An 18,888-nucleotide genomic window follows, 5' to 3' on the forward strand; every position below is an offset into this window, starting at 1 on the left:
TATTTCTGCAAGAATCTTCCTTCAGTGGGTTTGACAGTTTCTAAGGTGTATCTGTTCATCTTTAATTTGAAGATAAACGGAAGGAAATACTTAGAAAGAATTTTAAGTATGTAAATGAAAACTGACATTTCAGGGTACTAATAGTGTTTAAAAGTATGCAGTATTTTCCGGTTTTAGCCATTAGATCAATTCCCTTGTTTTTCCAAGGTGTTTCAAAACTTCTATTTTAATTCAGATTATAAAAGTATCATGTATTTGAGAGTATTACTTTAGTTGGAATTTCATTCCATATTTATATACTACTACCATTTACTATTTTTTCTTTACTATTTTCTGTTAATGGAAAGTAAGTGCCATCTTCACAATTCAAATTCATAAAGCATTTAACTCACATCAGAGCTTTTTGTACTTCTTATAACCCTAGGGAAAATAGATGGGTTTGTAACCTTTAGTCTGCATTGTCTAACTTACACATATGGCCTCTCAGCTAGCTCAAAAGTTTAAAAGAAGAAAATCCTCTTATTTTGTACTGCGAAGGGTAAGTATTCTCCCTACTTTAAGACAATCATACTTCAAAGCCATAATTTTCTTTCCATCTTTTACTCCAAATGTTCCTTGCCTGAATTTTCTCCTTAACCATACAATCAAGTTTTTTTCTTCACAAACTGTTCATTAACTTTCTAACAGGCCACTATTTTTCTCTATGTTCTAATTGGCTATCCACGTGTACAACATTGGTTCACTGCTTAAACATTTAATGCCAACCCTATGATGCACCTGGGGCAAATATATAAAGCTTTCATCTTTGTTAGATGTATTTTTATTCTGATTCATGCCTCTGCTCTCTTTCTTTTACTTTGTCCCATGGTTAATGTGATCTTGTTATATTTTATATGTATAAATATATGTAATATTATATATTTATATTTATCATGTAACATATATAATTTTTATATACATATATAACAAATATAAATATATCTATCCTTCTAAACTGCCTGAAATTTTCCCTAAAACAATGCAGGATATTTTAAAAAGTGTTATATTATGGTGATTATACTAGTTCTACAGGCTTGAGTCCAAGTGATAATCTCTGTCAAGGACATACATAGTTTAAGGATAGAATAGCCCAAAGAATTTTTAGCAAAGCTCTGTCTTTCCAATATATATTTTTTCATGTCTTTGCTCTACTGACATGAAAATATGGATGTAAAATGTGATGGACCTAAAACAACGGACACTTCTAGCTACGTCCAAGCCACAGTCCTTGACTTCATTAAAGACTTTGCCTCCTGGTTCACATTGCCGCCCACCACTCCTGGTAATATCTAACAGCTGGATTAGGCAACTCCTCTGTGAGCTTCATTAATTTCCAGTGAAACCCAAGCAGCTCCTTTCCAAGTCTTCACTCACACACCTTCATTCAAGGAGCTATTTTTCCTTTTTGAAGTGTGCTTCCTCATGATTCTGCACCTTCCCGTCCTCCACCAGCATATAGTCCTTTCACCAACTTATCTGTACTCTGCCAACACTCAGGCTTTGTGCTCCTGCTGCTGTCTATCCTATACATACTTGTGTGGTAATAATAATAACTAACATTTAACAGAAAATTGGCCATGTGCCAAGAACTGTCCCCAGCACTTGAAAGAGATGAACTCGTTTAATCCTCTCAAGAACCCTAGGAAGTAGCACTATGATTGTTACTCCCATTTTACACAGTGGAAGAAACTGAGGCTTATAGTATTTGCCCAAATTCACGTAATTGGTAAGAAGCTAGCTCAGGACTTGAAAGCAGTCCAGCTCCCATAAGTACACTCTTAACCACTAACCTATACTACATAGTACACTATTATGCTACATCTACTAAACTGTCTTTTCGAGCTCCATGAAACATTTTCACATTATGTCTCCATCTTAGAACACCTGCAATGACTCCCTACCACCAACTTTATCATTTCTAAGAGTTTCCACTTAGTTTTTGAGGACTGCAACACTTTACGGCTCTCTGACCATCCTCAGACACCTCATTTCTTATATCCTCGCCCTTTCCCTGAACACATCCATACCTGTTCATTCCATTTCAGCCCAACTCTTCTCTTGGATGATTTACTCTTTTTTTCTACTCTGTGCCTTTCCACATGTAAATCTTTAAACTAAATTGATTTGCAATAATTTTCTTCTTCAGTACCTGATTCCACTAAACAAATTGGGCTTTAGAATCAGAAAAACAGATTCAAGTACGATTTCTGCTGTTTTCGCTCTGTAAGTTTGAACAGGTTAAGTTTTCTGCCCCTCAGTTATCTCTTTCATAAAGAGAAGGTAATAATGGTACCTTATAGTGTTATTGCAAGATTAAGTAATTTGTGTATTTAAAACACTTATGTAGTACCTAAACCACCCTATACACTCAACAAGTGCTCTACATTAGTAATAATACCCCCTTCTGAATCTCCTTTTGCCCTTCCTTGGCATTCTTCAGCATTCATGTATGTAGCTACATTTATTTATTCTCTATACATTCAATAGAGTAATAAAGAAAAACCAGTACCTAAATAATAAAGAAAATGAACAAATACAATACCATTTCATACCTTCATTGCCACTTCCCCCAGCATCTATGACTACGAATATTACAATTACTTCAAAAGTGGTCTCTCTACTTCTACCTTTACGCCTCTTTAACAGTCTCTCTCCATCCTCTCCTCCCCAAAGCCTATTGTTAAGAGTAAGCCAAGTCAAATTCTGTCACTATCCAATGGCTTTCCCTCTCACTCAGAGTAAAATCTGAAGTCCCTCCCATAACCTTTAAGTCCCTATATGAACTGGCCCCCTCTCACCTCTGACTTCATCATCCCCTATTACTCTTTCCCCCTTAATTCTGTTCGAATCTCATCAGCCTTCTGTTCTTTGAACATCCAAGCATGCTCCCACTTCAGGGCATTTGCACTTATCATTACCTCTGCCTAAAACTCTCTTCCCTTAAGATAGCCGTACAGCGTGACTCCTTTCCTCATTTTTCCAGGTCTTTATTCAAATGCCACGCTATTTCCCTCGAAGTATCTAGGAAATATAGTCTGGCACATAGTGAATGCTCAATAAATATGTGTTAAGTGAATGAATGGAAAAAATGAATGAGCAGGTTGACTCAGGAAAGTGTGGACTAAATATAAAATTATATGAAGACTTTTGGTTCTAAGAACATTGTTCTTATTTTTATGCTACTTAAAAATTTTTATTATTTGAACTTAAGCTTATTGGGATGTTTCTTCATAAATCTGGGCTTCAGTTCAGTTAGTATTTATTCCACAGACATTTACTGAGTGCCTGCCATAAGCAAGCAGTGTGCTAAATTATAGTGATAGATGTTTTAAACATTATATTCTGCCTTCAGGGAGATTGCGGATTATTCTATCTGTAGAAGTTCTGCTGGCCCAGATAGATTGGGATTATGTGTTTTATTCATTGATTTGTTTGTATACCAGTTAGCATAGTGCTTTTTCAGCGGTAGGGATTCCATAAATACTATTGTCAGGCTAGTTGCCTTATTTTCTTTGAAACTGTTTGCCATCCAAAATGACATTAACCTCTTCTGAAACATGCCTTTCTACCCTACCTGAAGCAAAATTAATACACAAAGATCTCCCAAAAAGCTCAGCCTGAAATGTAAAGACTATTTGCCATATAAATCTCATAAATGGTGAGTTTCTCCCAGTGCACTGAAATTAGATATTCAATGTGGAAGGCCTACCAATATTTTAGCTACTCTCATTAGTTCTCTTTATGTTACAGCCTATTAAACAATGCACAAATGAATCTTAATTCCAATGCCTTGCTCTTTAATTTCTGTAAATGTGTTGTTAATAAATGTTTATATTTCTTTAATGCAGAATTTTCAGAAGTTTTAAATTCTGCCATCAATTGAAAATCCATTACCTGTGTTTCTGTCAATCAACAAGCATTGACCAAATTGTGAAGAATTTACAGGCTCTCTGGTTGTATATTCAGATAAATATTCACACCCTAGCTCCGTCAACCCTTTATTATTTTCTCAAGCTCCTCTTACCATTTATCTATTCTACTGTTCACCTACTTCCCCTTCTTTTCCGAAGATTTTTAAATCTTCAGGAGATTCTTCTTCCCATGACTCTTTTGTTGTAAATCCTATGTGTTTACTTCTCTAATCTCTCCACTAATTCATTTCCCCTATTTCTCCCAGCTCCTCTATTTATCCAGTTTGAGTCTCAATTGAAGGTTCACTATTCTGAAAGAAGGAATCCAAATTCACGTTGATGTACTTAGACCTGAGCCAGACAAAGAATATACCTGAGATTTCCAGTCCAAAGGGCAAGACACATGACTCAGTTGTGGCACCAAAGATGAAGGATCCACACACTCTCCACCCATTTATGTGTAATTTATTATGTATAAAGGACGTATGACTGTCTTAATGACAGGGGACATTGAATGACTGTATCTGAAGTCACTCAGGTCAGATTACATCAGATTGCTTCTATGCACACATGCACTTCAAAAAAAAGACTCTTAATGTAACTGTAATCGTGTCCAAAGAAGTTATTTCTTTTGACATCATTTAGCTAATTCTCCAGTAGGCTCAATTTGGGTGAAATGGTGATCAGATGATAACAAATTGACTTAATTTAAAACTAAGTGACTTAGTCATGTGTCAAGTCAATGGCAAATAGAAGCCTGAATTTTACTCCTCCGTGAACCCTTCTCTGTCTATACTAACTAGAAGTGATTTCTACCCTCCCCAATCCGGCTGCTCATTATCTATACCTCTCATTTCATATTTATTATTAATGTTTTATATGATTAGGAATTCCTTTTTATATTTTGTTAGTACTGCAACGTACACAAAATAAAGATTCAATAGATTTTGTTCAAAATATGAAGTGTTGAGAGTCTCATATCAGAGACAGTTTTATAGAAGTTAGACTAGTAGGCTAACTGCCTAAATTATCATTAGGTGCTTCAAAAGTCATATAGCCTCTGTAAGCCTTAAAACTCCTTTAGGGAATCATCCCTCTGAGTAAGTCACTATCCTCTATTAAAACAAATCCACCATACTAGCACAAGAAGAATTTTTAATGAATTACAGAATTCATGGGAGAGAGGACAAAGGAGCAAGATCAAGGGAAAGATGGGATTGAAATGGGGCTCAGGAGGGTTTGAATCACAACTTCATCACTTATCAGCTGAGTGGTTTTGGACAGGTTACTCAGCCTCTCAAAACTTTGATTTCTGCATCATTAAAATGGAGACGATAACAGAATCCACCTAGTTTTAGTAAGAAGTAAATCAGGTAAGACTTGAAAACTGTTTGATATTGAGTAAATAGTACTATTACCCAGATAAACTAATAGAGATGATCAATGGGATACCAAGGTAGGATTGAAAATTAAGAACTTGAGTAAAAGTATAATGGCTGGAAAGGGTTAGTGATGCATTGGAAATAATTATAATAAAATAAAGCTAACAAATTATCTTGAATAAATTCAAATTAAAAGGCAACAATTAACCAAATAGCTATTCATTGCAGATATCACGAGTTAATATTCTTAATATATGAAGAGCTCAAATAAATGGGTAAGGAAATTCAAAAGCCCAAATAGAACTGGGCAAAAGACACGACTAAACACTTCACACAAAAAAGGCCCTACACTGGTGAACAAAGAAGGATATTGTGAAATGTTCACGCTAACTACAAAGAAATGCAAATTCAAAGAGCAAAGATATTTTGAAAAATGAGACTATCAAGTGTTCACAAGAGGTTCATAACTAGGTGGGGGGTGAAAATTGGTAGAATTAATAAGGAAACAATGCGGCAATATATACCTTAAATATGTTTGACTCATTAATTCAATTTTAGGAAGTCTGTCCTAAGAAAATAATACAAAGTACAGAAATTGAGGTACAAAGATGTTCATTGCTGCTTTATTTGGTAACAGTGAAAAACAAGAAGTGACCTAAATACTTAGGCGTGTATGAATGGCTGAGTAAATTATGATATATTTACTTAAAGACAGTATAATATAAAATGCGCTTACAAAGAGTTTGTAATAACATTGGAAAAAACTTATGTTAATATGCAAGGAAAAAGGACGGGGGGAAATTGTGACAGTGTAGTGTTAATTATCTAAAGCAAATTAATGGCTGTAATACTAGAAAGAAATATATCAAAATGTGAAGAGTGGTTGTTTTTTAGTGATGGAAATTAGAAGAGGTTTTTTTCTTTAAATTTTTCTGTATTTTACAAGTTTCCTGTATTGAAAATGTATTTTTTATTATTTTATCCATCTCTCATTGAGGTTTGCTGTTTATTAAGGAGCAAACAGTTACATTTAATGAAGACCAAAATTAACTGGCTAAAACAAGTAACATTGAGAACTCTCGATATTCTATATTTCTTCAAAATTTTCTCATATTTCTGAAAATTTCTTTCAGCATGTTTTTAAGGAAAGATAGAAAGGGGTAAAGGGTAAGGGAGAAAGAGATAAAAATATAGAGAGATGATCTTTAAGTGATAAGAAAATATATGGCACACTGAAATAACTGGAATCTGGCTTTGGTTTTGCCATCAACTCTGCATGTAACTTGGATACATTTTATGTAATTGCTGCTTCCATATCAACCTCAAAGAGTAATCGGGGAAGATCAAAGGCCTGGAGGTATTTTCCTGATTAACCACCGTCTACAGTCCCTTCAGTATCTGCGGGGTTTTGATTCCAGGACCTGCTGCGGATACCAAACTCCGCGGATGCTCAAGTCCTTTAGTGGGCCCTCGGTATCCGCGGGTTCCTCATCCTTGGATTCAACCAACCGCGGGTCATAAACGATACCTCACGGAACCCACAGATACCGCAAGCTGACTGTACTTCTACCCAAGAAAGAAAGAAAGGAGGAGGGAGGACCAATTAAGGACTTAACTGTCATACCCCTGAAGAGTTGAAGTTCTATGAGAGTAGGCATCTTGTCTCTTTTTTATGCTGTACAGCTAGTGCCTAATGCAAAGCACAGTACAGATAGTAGGTACTCAATTTCAGTCTGTTGAATGGACTTAGAGAAATTCCCATTAACAGTATTATTTGACATTTTAAAGCACATCCAAACAAATAAAGGTGGACTTGGCTGGAGTGATTATTTCTTTCTTGATTTTTCTTTTCCACACATTTTTACTGAGAACTAAATATGTGGCAGGCACTCTGCTAGATGCTGATGATATGAAGATCAAGGTGCACAAAGTCCCTCAAGTTGTGAATGTGTATTTTCATGGTGAAAATTATTAGTGTAATTTTAGTATACAGGGTGATTGTTTTGTTTCTGTTTTTTACAAACAAAACTGAACTTTTACATCTAAAATGACCACTACCCTTTTCAAAGCAAATACCCGAGGAAACTATGAACCAATTTCAATGATGCTGCCAAGAAATAAAGTTGTTTGAAATTTTTTTTTGATTTGTCTTTAGAGTCTACAAAAATATGCTTTGAATGTGCTCAATAGTAGCAAATTTTGCCTTTTACTGATAAATTTAAGTTTTAGAAACAAGAGAACCTGCCATTGCAGTGAAGAGAATGGGCTTCAGCATTAAACAGATTGAGTTTAAGTTTTGGTCATTTGATGTTGGGCAATTTATTTATTCTCATTGCAACTGAAATTCCTCATTTGTAAATGAGACCGTGAATGTAGAGCAGTTAGCTTAGTACCTGGATGTATATGTCCTGAACATTTACTTTTGTTGTTGTCATTATTGTTATTATTAATAAACTAGTGAGTGACTTACTTGAGAGAAGTGTCAGCTAAAAATGAAATATGGCTATAAAGTACTGAGCCCAGTTTTCTTGTGTGCCTAGTAAATTTGTTCTGAAGATTATTCCTAAAGGGAAATTTCTTTGAAGTTCAATATTTGTTTGGCTGGATCAATCCAAGTATATATCCATTTAATTGCTTTTTCTTACCATATAGCAAAACTTTGCCCTGAGACGTCAGCACTGAGGAATTCATAACATCATAACAATGTTACCCTGAATGGTTTTTGAATTTACAGAGTTCATAAAAAATGTCATTTCCCTCTTAGGTTTTGATTGCTTTATGATTTGTTGACTTTGACCTTCCCTAATTTTAGATGAACTCTCTCTGAACTTAAATGAACTCTCTCCTGGAGACAAGATCAAGTGAGTTCAATGAGCTGATGTTCATTCACTCTTTTTTTTTTAAAGGTCTGTATTATTTCTTTTTTTTTTTAACGTTTACATTTTTTTTTTAAGATTTTATTTTTTTCCTTTTTCTCCCCAAAGCCCCCCGGTACACAGTTGTATATTCTTCGTTGTGGGTACTTCTAGTTGTGGCATGTGGGACACTGCCTCAGCGTGGTTTGATGAGCAGTGCCATGTCCATGCTCAGGATTTGAGCCAACGAAACACTGGGCCGCCTGCAGTGGAGCGCACGAACTTAACCACTCGGCCATGGGGCCAGCCCCTTCAAGGTCTGTATTATTTCAAAAGGCAAATCTATTTAAAATATACTTCCATATGTAAGGAACATTATGCTAATAGACCAATGCATAGTTGATTGGATCTGATTTTACAATTGTAGCTTAAGTTAGAGAATGTTTCATTTTAAATTTGTATTAGGAATTCACTCATTCATCCATTCAACAATATTAATTGAGCACCTACTGTATGTCATATGCTATTCTGGGTTCTTGGCACACATCCATGAAAAAAATAAACATCCCTGCCCTGGTAGAACTTATATTTGGTAGTAGGGGCAGGCAGACTGAAGAAAGCATAAAAAATAAGTGATTTAGTATATTAAAAGGTGGAAAGTGCCTCAGAGCAAAACAGAGCAGGGGAAGGAGAATTGAGCGTGCCGGTCAGGGCAGTATTACAATTTGAACCAAGGTGACCCCGTTTGAGCCAAGACAGGATAGAGCCGAGGAAAGTTTTGAGCTGTGTAGTTAAGGTCTTGGAAATCCCTGAATATTAATGCTTTTAAAATTATTTCTGTACAATGGTTTCTACTGTAGGGCAATTCTCATGCTCCAGGGTTTCTCTCTAGATTCATCAATGTTTAGGCTTGTAAGAGAATTTAGAGGTTGTCTAGTACAGTTCCTTCATTACACTGAGTCTCTGAAATGCTAAGAACTTGACTAAAGCCACACAATCTGTTAGAAAGAGGGTCAAGTGGGGCTGGCCCCGTGGCCGAGTGGTTAAGTTCACACACTCCACTGCAGGCAGCCCAGTGTTTCATTGGTTCAAATCCTGGGCGCGGACATGGCACTGCTCATCAAACCATGCTGAGGCAGCATCCCACGTGCCACAACTAGAAGGACACACAACGAAGAATATACAACTAGGTACCAGGGGGTTTTGGGGAGAAAAAGGAAAAAAAAATAAAATCTTAAGAAAATAAAAAAGAAAGAGGGTCAAGTTAGCAACATAGGTTTTCTGACACTGAGTTTGCTGCTCTTTCTATTATAATGGTGAGGATTTCAGATTGGCTAGTGTGGGATATGTGTTAGGGGGACGGGGCAATCAAGTTCTCTAGCTATTTTACCTCACCTTTGTGTAAAGTTTCTCCCATCTTGATTGTGTTTTTGGCCTTAATCAGTCAATTACTCTGTTTCAATTACCCTTCTTCAGGACCTAGGAGAAGGGCTATAGGTTCTAGAATGCATTCTATCTATTTGCCTTAGTGGCATCTGCAGTCCTACTCTTGAGGATTCTAAACCTGGCCAACTGAGGCCCGAGGTTTATTTTATTGGGTAATACTTGGAAAAAAGGGTGAAAGAAATATTGCTCATTACAAATTGCTTTTTTGTTGTAACTAATAATAAAATTATCTATTAAAATACCTTAAATGGTATTAACACAAAGATTGAGGGGATGATGCTAATCACTGTAATGTAAAAAAAAGTTGCAAAACTTTTAATTTATTGCATGACCTTTTCTTGAGACACTGATGAATTCTGATTCTTATCTTTTAATTGGTTTCTCTTGCATTAGTCCTTCTCAGTGAGGTATTCTGTAATTCTGCCAAATATGTGACTGTATTGTCTCTGCTGCTTGACATAAAGTGCCATGACCTTGTAGTTATTGTGTTCCTTTTCTAGAAATTGGCAATTTAATTTCCAATTGATATTCTGCTATCATTTCTAGCTTTGTTCCTTTTATTTTATTGATTAGTATGCATCACAATCAAGTAGTGCTCACTCAAGCCAAGTTTATTATCCTTATTACCATTTCATTATATGGCAAAGGCAAACTTTCTTGCTGTTTTATAGTCAGATTTTTCTCATTCTCCATCATCTTTGTTACTGTTAAGACATTAAATTCTAAAATTCATGCTGTGGAAATCGCCACCTGAGGGGGTCTTTGCATCTCACATTGAACGCTGAACTTTTGAACCTGTCCCCAAATTGGCTTCTCTTTCAGCATGCACATTTAAGTACACAGCACCACCAGTTACTTTGTGTCAGGAATCTGGAGGGAGGGGTGGAGTCATCCTTGACACCTCCTTCTCCCTTCCTCTCTATATCCAATCCAAATCCATCTTCTTCTCAACAGTGACAATAACCTTGTCCAAACCACTGTAACCACTATCCCCTCTTACTTGGGCTACTATCAGAGCTTCCTAACTAGTTTCTCCAGATCCATTCTAGACCTCCTCTAATTCTCTTTCAACCCAGCGCCAAAGTAACTGGCAAAAATACTTTTATGTGACCATGTTACACAGCCAGGTTAAGATTTGCAATGGCTTCCTGTTGTTCTCGGGTTCAATTCCAAAAGCCCTTTATGATCTGGCTTCTGCTCACCCACCTAACCTCCAGCTACTTCTCTCCTTGCTCCTTCATGATCCAGCCACACTGGCCTTCTGTCAACTTCTCGGGACTATGCTGTGCACTGTGTTCCTGTTGTCTGCCCACCTGACAGGGTTTGTCTCTACCTTCTCCCACCCCTCCCAGTTGCCCAACATACACTTTCATGGACACACTCACACCATCACCTGACTAACATGCATTCATTCTTCTGGCTTAGTTTAAGTCACTTCCTCAGGGAAATGTTCCCTATGCTTCCTGATTAGATTTGGTCTCTTTGATAGTAGTTCACAGAGTACCTTGTACTTCTCCCTCCCGTTATACATCACAATTGCAACTTTTTCTCATTACAAAATATGTCTTTCCCATTGAGATATGAGCTCTATAATGGTAACCCACCTCTGTTTTGTTCTCTTTCCCAGCCAATGAAACCTGGTAGACATTCAGTAAATATTTACTGAATGAGGAATGGCTAAATTAATATTGTTGCTCATCCTCTTGCTGTTTCCCTCATTATATCCTACTGGGAATCCTCTTTCTTCATTTCATATTTGTAGAACAATATTGCAAAGTCTTAGCTTTCAAGCAATATCACTACCTTCATTTGACATTCTCAGAAAGATTCCCATCTTTTGAGACTGAAGAAAATAATGGATTAATATATTTTTTAAAATGCTTAGAGCATGTCTGAAATTCTTTGATCTATGCAGATTTGATTTTTAGTTTTGTATATATGTTGCAAATAAAAGAATAAGGGCCTAGGGTTTCACGAAGGAATCATTTTTTTATTTATGACTTTCTGTATATAAAAAATGTTACAAAGGTATAAATCAATCATGTTTAGTGTTGCATATAGCAAATCATGTTTACTGAAGAGAAAGATATTATACTGGAAATTTTTTGGCTACCGGTCTGATAAAGGTTTGTGACCAGTGTTGGTAGGAATTTCCTGCTCTTTGCCACCATATGCTGTGCCCTGGTAATCTGATACCATAGGAAACATCTTATTTAAAATTTTGTACAGCATGCTGCAGATGGTTCCCTCAGATCTAAGAATTCCATAACAACAAATTTTAACAAATATTTATTGAACAATTACAATGAGCACTCTAAATATAGAGAGAAATGACTTAGTCTTTGCCCTCAAAGGACTAATGGCCTAATGCATTTGAGGAAAGAAAATAAAAGCAATGACTAATATTTATTGGGCTCTGAATCAGGTGTTTTCTCACTAATCCTGACACAAGTAGGGCTATCATTTTAAAGAAGAGGAAACTAAGATTCAGTGAAGTTAAAAGGCTGTCAGTGAGTAGCAGAACAGGAATTTGAATCCAGATCCCATACAGAAATTTGAGCTCTAGAACCCACATCTTTAACCACTTCTCTAAGCTTCCTCAGGTTCAGAACAACATTATATGTTTAAGAAGAGGAATTGAGATTTTTCAGACAGCTAGTTTACTACTTAAGGGCAGAACCGTCTCTTGTTGAGAACCTATAATTCCACATTTGATTTTTTTCCCCCTCAAATAAATCACATAAATTAGTACTAAATGCAGCTACATTAGAGTTTAAGAGGATGAATATTTGAGGTGCATGTTTTCTTGTTGGGAGGAAACTTAAAATGATCTCCATCAGGGGCCAGCCCCATAGCCAAGTGGTTGAGTTTGCATGCTCCACTTCGGCGGCCCAGGGTTTCACTGGTTCGGATCCTGGGCACGGATGTGCCACTGGTCATCAAGCCATGTTGAGGCAGCATCCCACGTAGCACAACCAGAAGGACCTACTATTAGAATATACAACTATGTGCTGGGGGCGGAGTTTTGGGGAGAAGAAGAAGAAGGAAAAAAAAAGATTGGCAACAGCTGTTAACTCAGGTGCCAATCTTTTTTAAAAAAAAAAAAGATCTCCATCAGTGTTCAAAGGAAAGCAGTTCAAGTTCATGAAGACTTCAGATCAATCTGTACCAGCCATTATAGATATTTTCATTAGTTTCTTAAAAGTAAAATTAGGCCTGTTAAAATTAAAGTGCTAGAGTATGTTTGAATGATTTGATGAGCAGGTTTCAGAGCTCGTTTTCAGGTGAGATGGCATTCAAAGTAGCCTTGGGACATGGGAAGATTGGCATTTAAATCCAGAGAGGTGTTGTCATAGTCTCTATGGGTGGAGTGTGTGTGGGGAGAGTTTTTGGTAATTGCTATCAGCCTGGGAGTGATGGCTTGGAACCTTAGTCTAGATGTCTGGGTTGTTCAATTATTTGATGTTTTCTTGAACATAGAAACTAAGAGAGTATCTTGTATAGTGATTCTAAGATTGTGAAGGAGCACCAGTATCCTACTTTAGTCGCTTCATGATGAAGTTCTACAATTTAGGAAGGATGGATAAGAATCAAAATCCTGGAGAGTAAATCCCTAGTGGATCTAGATGTCAGTTTGCTCAGGGTATTCTTCCTAGAGTCCTTCATCCATAAGAGTAGGTTCGTGGCAGGATTCATAAGAAAAGTATAAAGGAGGTCTTAAGCTATGTGGCAGTGAGAAAATTCTACTCTAAGAATCTCAATCTTACAATTAAACTTCATGAAATTTGCCTGATCTGTTCTGACGAGGTAGTCCAAATCAGGATATAAATTAAGTTAGACTTTTTAAAAAGTAAAAAACTATCCTTTCTAAATAAGCCTTCAGATTTATGTGGTCTTTTCCTCTAAAAGAAGCAAAGCAAATTTCTGGGGAAATGAGGATAATTGGAGGAATGAAGAAAGACATAGAGTGGAAAGGCATGAATGCATTTATGTTAAGATCTTTTCTTTTTTATCCCCTTAGCATTCAGACATTTCTTAAGCCATAATTTTCACTAATGAGTTAATGGAAGACAGTATTTTTACATAGTACAGTATTCAGTGAAGATTATCACTGTCTTAAACATAGTGTGTAGTAAGAAGGAAAACTTCAGCCAAAAGAAATTTTCTCGAAGTAGATGAGAGTTACCGCTACTTTTTAAGAGAAGGGTTAGTGATAAGCTATTATACACTCAATAAGATGATAACAACATTGTTTTTCTAGCTGAACTTCTGCAGTCAGATTGTTGATGAATATCTTATCTTCCAGATATCTTGGAGTTTATGAAAGTGTTAAAGCAATCTGTTTTACACATTCCTCTAAGAGAGAATACTCAAGCACCACGTAATAGGCCTTTGAAATGTGTTTATTTATAAAACATAATTTAGTTATAAAAGGTGCATTCCTGTCACTCAGTTTCTGTGCACAAAACTTAGAGACTACTTCAAAACCTAAAGTAGAAGATGTCCAAATCTAATGAAAAATATTAAAGAAGTATTAGCATTTCCTAGTATAATTAAAGCAATGTGGTACTGGCAGAAAACAAGTATCTCAGAAAGAAATTCTGTTATAAATTAGAAATTAACATGTAGTAAAAGAAGCATCACAAGTAATGGTGAAGAAAGGGATTTTTCAATAAACTCGGTTTGAGTAATTGGCTATTTACGTGAAAACAGATCCATTTACATTTTTACCTCATACCACCTACCAAGGTAATTCTGAATGTGTGCTTAAAAGTAAATCGAAAAGAAAACATAGACAAATTAAAAGAGAGAATTAGATATGTATCAAACCTCAAAAGAGAGAAGGAATTTCTAAATTTAGAAGTAATAGAAAAAAAATCACAAAATAAAGGACTGACAGATTTGACAACGCAGAGACATAGAATTTTGCTGGTAAAAATAAAAAAATTAAAAACTGTTGGTAAAAATAATTACAAGGCAAACTAGACTAAGGAAAATGTTTAAAGCAGACATGAAAGACAAAAAGTTAATGGCTTTATTAACTACTGAGCATAGTAATGCAGAGAATTCACATTTTACTCTACTAAGTGTCAGTTTCCACACCTGTAAATTCAAGATAAAGCAGTCACTTATAGGGCATTTATGAGAATTAAATGAAATAATATATGTGAAAGGCATGGCACATAGTAAGCAACTAATAAAAGTTTATTCTTATTATACAAATAAAAGAATGTGAAGATACATAATTATTTTAAAATGCTAAGCTAGTAATATCTAGATACATGGCACAATTAGACAATTTACAAAATAGAAATATTTGACGCACATTCAAAATAATAATTGGCACTTAGAAACAATAATTTGGCCTTTTGTTCTTGTTTTTTGTTTTGCCTATCCTCTAAGAAAAGATTTTTTGAAAGTAATATCTAAATGGTAGGGTGTGGTGAAACATGCATTTCTATGCATGCCGTTGGACTTGTAAATTGATTTAAACCTGTTGGAAAAAAATTTGGCAATATGTTTTCTAAAACCTTAAAAATATTAACATCTGTCCCAGTAATTAGACTCCTAGAAATTGGTCTTAGAAAAATAATCCTAAGTACAAAAAGGCTGTATGACAAAGGTGATTATCATTGTATTATTTGAAGTGCAAGTAATATACTTGAAATTAATTAATTATCATGCAATAGGGAAACAAAAGTAAAGTACGTTATGATTTGTGACCACTTGCATGTACAAGAGGACTCTGGAATATCATAGCAAGCCTTTAGCACGTAAATAAATAAAAAACACAGGATATAGAATTGTTTTTATCACACGATTACAGTTGTGTGATAATGCTTGCACATAATAAAAAGCCCTGAACATTTGGGTAAAGAAAATGGGAGTTCACCTTTTCAAAACTGAAAAATATGCATGTTCTATTATTCTGTAACAAGGATGATGTATTTCTAGAGTAAAAGTATGACCCTTTTTTTATAAAACTTTATTAAAAGTAAAACTTATGCTTTTATTTATTGACTTTTATAAAGTTTTATCGGAATACAAGGGATTATCATTTAGAATAAAGAATTTATATACTTCCCTTTAATGTCATTTTTCTATTTAAATATTTGATTATATGTTATGCGCAAGGCATTGTGCTCTGTGGAACAGGTTCTATGGCAGATAAGGAATAAAAATTGTTCTTGGCTTTAAGAAACTCACTATTAGCGGAGTGAATAAAGTCTTGCTATACAATACATTTATTTTTATTTCTTTTACTTATTTAGGTTTTTTAAGATTTTATTCTTCCTTTTTCTCCCAAACCCCCCCGGTACAAAGTTGTGTATTTTTAGTTGTGGGTCCTTCTGTTTGTGGCATGTGGGATGCCGCCTCAGCATGGCTTGATGAGCGGTACCATGTCCACGCCTAGGATTTGAACCGGTGAAACCCTGGGCTGAGTGTGTGAACTTAGCCACTCGGCCACGGGGCCAGTCCCAACATTTATTTTTTATAGTTAAATTTAGCACAGAGTATACTATGAAAAACGCAGATAGCAAATGTTTTTAGGAGAAATGTACCCTTTAAAATGTTTTTCTCTGGGTTTCTGAAGCATAGACTAAACTTTGCAACAGTATAATGGGTGAGTTGTCTATCTGTAGACATTATGTCAAACCTTTAGGGGCAGTGAGTGAGGACATGTGGAAGCTCCCACATTTACGTTTGGTGGAAACTCACATATCTTATGTCTGTGTGCACAGTGGAGAATTACCTGCCACCAGGGGCAGAGAGGTACCTTGGGTGAGGGCACTCCTCATGTGAATGGGTCTCCACTGGGCACTGCCAATGCTTAGAAAAACAGCAGGCTTTCAGGGCTGATTGATCCAGACCCTTCTAATTGATTCCATTTTTTCCCTTAGATTTATTAATATTTTCACATATATTGACTCTGTGTCTTGCTTTCCTAGCCACGTATTTTAAGGTATTTTGGTAGATTTCTATTCTGATACATTATATGTAGGTTTGTAAAATTTAGCTGTCCAGAGAGCAACTTGACTTCCAGGGTCCATGGGAAAACTTCATTACAGCTCTAAAGAACAGACAGCAAATACTCCAAACACAACTATTCCCAGTGAATTTTCTTTTATGCTTTTCTTCTCTTTCTTTTGTCTTTTTGTAATTTATTTCCCAAAGGTAGCTGAATTATATTCTAGCAACTTTATTTAAAAAATTCTTTGCTCAGATATAAAACCTGATTTCTTTAATCAAAAATTGAATCTGAAAAGGGAATTACCAGCTTTGGAAGTTTTATTTTTGTTTAGTAATCTATAAAATCTTGACTTCTGTTAAATTTTCCTTTGGGTTCATAATATTTAATATCATCTAGTTGTTTTCTCCTCATTTTAACCAAACTATTCTAAATGTTTCAATAATATTTTTTACGTTATGAGGTTAGTTCTCTACCCCAAACCAAAAAAATTATAGTATGATGAAAGGAACAAAAACCTGTCTGATATCTATGTACTGTAGCTTACAACGTTGTCTAGTTTACAGCATTTCAAAGCTCATGCCCGACCTTGTATTACAAAGCATTACATCAAAGAAAGATATTCTTCAAGGTGAATGTTCTTTGAGTAAGAAGAGTGTTGCAATCTAAAATAAAGGAAACTGAAATGGGTCAAAATCAGCCAGTTTAGGTATAGATGATAATTACTATTGGTTTTGCCTTTTATTTTTATAACTTGTTTGTTGCCTGTCTCTTCTGCTATACTAGAAATTCATTAAGGAAGCAGCTCTGTCTATCTTGACCACTTTAATAATCTCCAAAAGCCTGTGCCCAAGAATAACGGCTTAATCTATATTGGTTGAACCAATGAATGAATAAGGTTAGGCTGTGTATTTAGTCCACTGAGAGTTAACAAGAGGCCTAGGAATGAAAGAAAAAGTGGGGAGTTACTCTAAAATAATCCAGCTGCTCCTTGCCTCTGATTTCAGTCCCCTCCCATTCAAGTGCCATATTGCCACCAGAATTATCTCTCTAAAGTTGCTAGACACGCAGATGAGACAGTGACACTTTACTGACTAAAACCTTTCAGTGACACTCAACTGCCTAAACAGTACAGTCCAAACTCCTTTGCAGACAAGGGCTTCTGAATCCTGGCTTCGACTACCCTTTCAACCTTCTCTCTCACCACCCTCTGCTCCAGTCTGACCTCACTAATTGGAGCTCCAACATCTGCCATGTTCTTCCTCACCCAGACTTTGCTTATGCTGCATTCTGTGCTTGCAATGTTCTTCCTCATGAAGTACACTCAGTGAACACCTACTCAGTAAGTCCTTCTTTCCTACCTCCAGAGCCCAAGTAAAACTAATCATGCCCCTTTTGATGTTCCAGTATATATGGCATGAGATTTCATTATGAGAGAGTGTTTTAATGATTGGTTTACATGGTTATGGCTTCCACTAGTCTGTGAGCACTTTGAGGGAAGAGTCTGTCTTAATCATTTTGTAACCCCAGCATAATACCTAGGATGTAATAAGTGTTCAATAAATAATGAGTGAGTTTTAAAAAAGACAGAGAAAGGAGGAAAACAAAGCTGGGGCTAGTTTCATTGATTCAAAGAATAATAATTGAGGAGTGATGTCAGCATCATGGCAGAGTAGGCTCTCCCCTTAGACTCTCCTCACTAAGATACAATGAAAAGGACATTCATAAACCAACAGAGGACATTCCCGCAACACAAAAGACATCTAAGAGACCCACACAGCCATACGTCTGAAGGTGGAGGTGCTGGATCCCCCCCAGGATGAAGTGGAAGGAGGTAAGGGGATCTCCTCTACCTCCCCCAATGGCAGCAATCCAGGGCATGTGACTGCACGCAGCTCTGAGAAAAGATTTGGGAGGGGCACTTCTCCATAGGATCACCTTCACTCTCCAAATTCCCTCCTAGCCTGTGGGAAAGCCCCACACAGAGGTGGCTAAGCTAATGTCGGGCTGTCTCCATCAAGCCAGCATGCCAAGAGAGCAGATAGCAAGGGAAGAGTGAGAATGCCCCCAGGATTGTGCATGAAAGAAAGCACCCCTCCCCCGCCTCATGTTTCTGCTCAGCCAGTTGGCCAGAGCATCCCCAGATACATTAGAAAAGCAGCAGCTCTGGGTTGGCCCCACGGCTGGGTGGTTAAGTTCACGCACTCCACTTTGGCGGCCTGGGGTTTGCAAGTTCAGATCCTGGGTGCAGCTCTAGCACTGCTCATCAAGCCATGCTGTGGTGG

At 36.4% G+C, this 18,888-nt stretch overlaps 1 protein-coding gene across 1 annotated transcript in view; it reads right to left on the bottom strand.

The window, feature by feature from the left end:
• ABCB1 (ATP binding cassette subfamily B member 1) overlaps positions 1–18,888 on the bottom strand; it is a 197,270-nt gene that overhangs the window by 88,412 nt on the left and 89,970 nt on the right. The window lies entirely within an intron of this gene.

Source organism: Equus caballus, chromosome 4 (genome assembly GCF_041296265.1).
Source record: "Equus caballus isolate H_3958 breed thoroughbred chromosome 4, TB-T2T, whole genome shotgun sequence".
In the NCBI taxonomy this organism is placed as follows: Eukaryota; Metazoa; Chordata; class Mammalia; order Perissodactyla; family Equidae; genus Equus; species Equus caballus.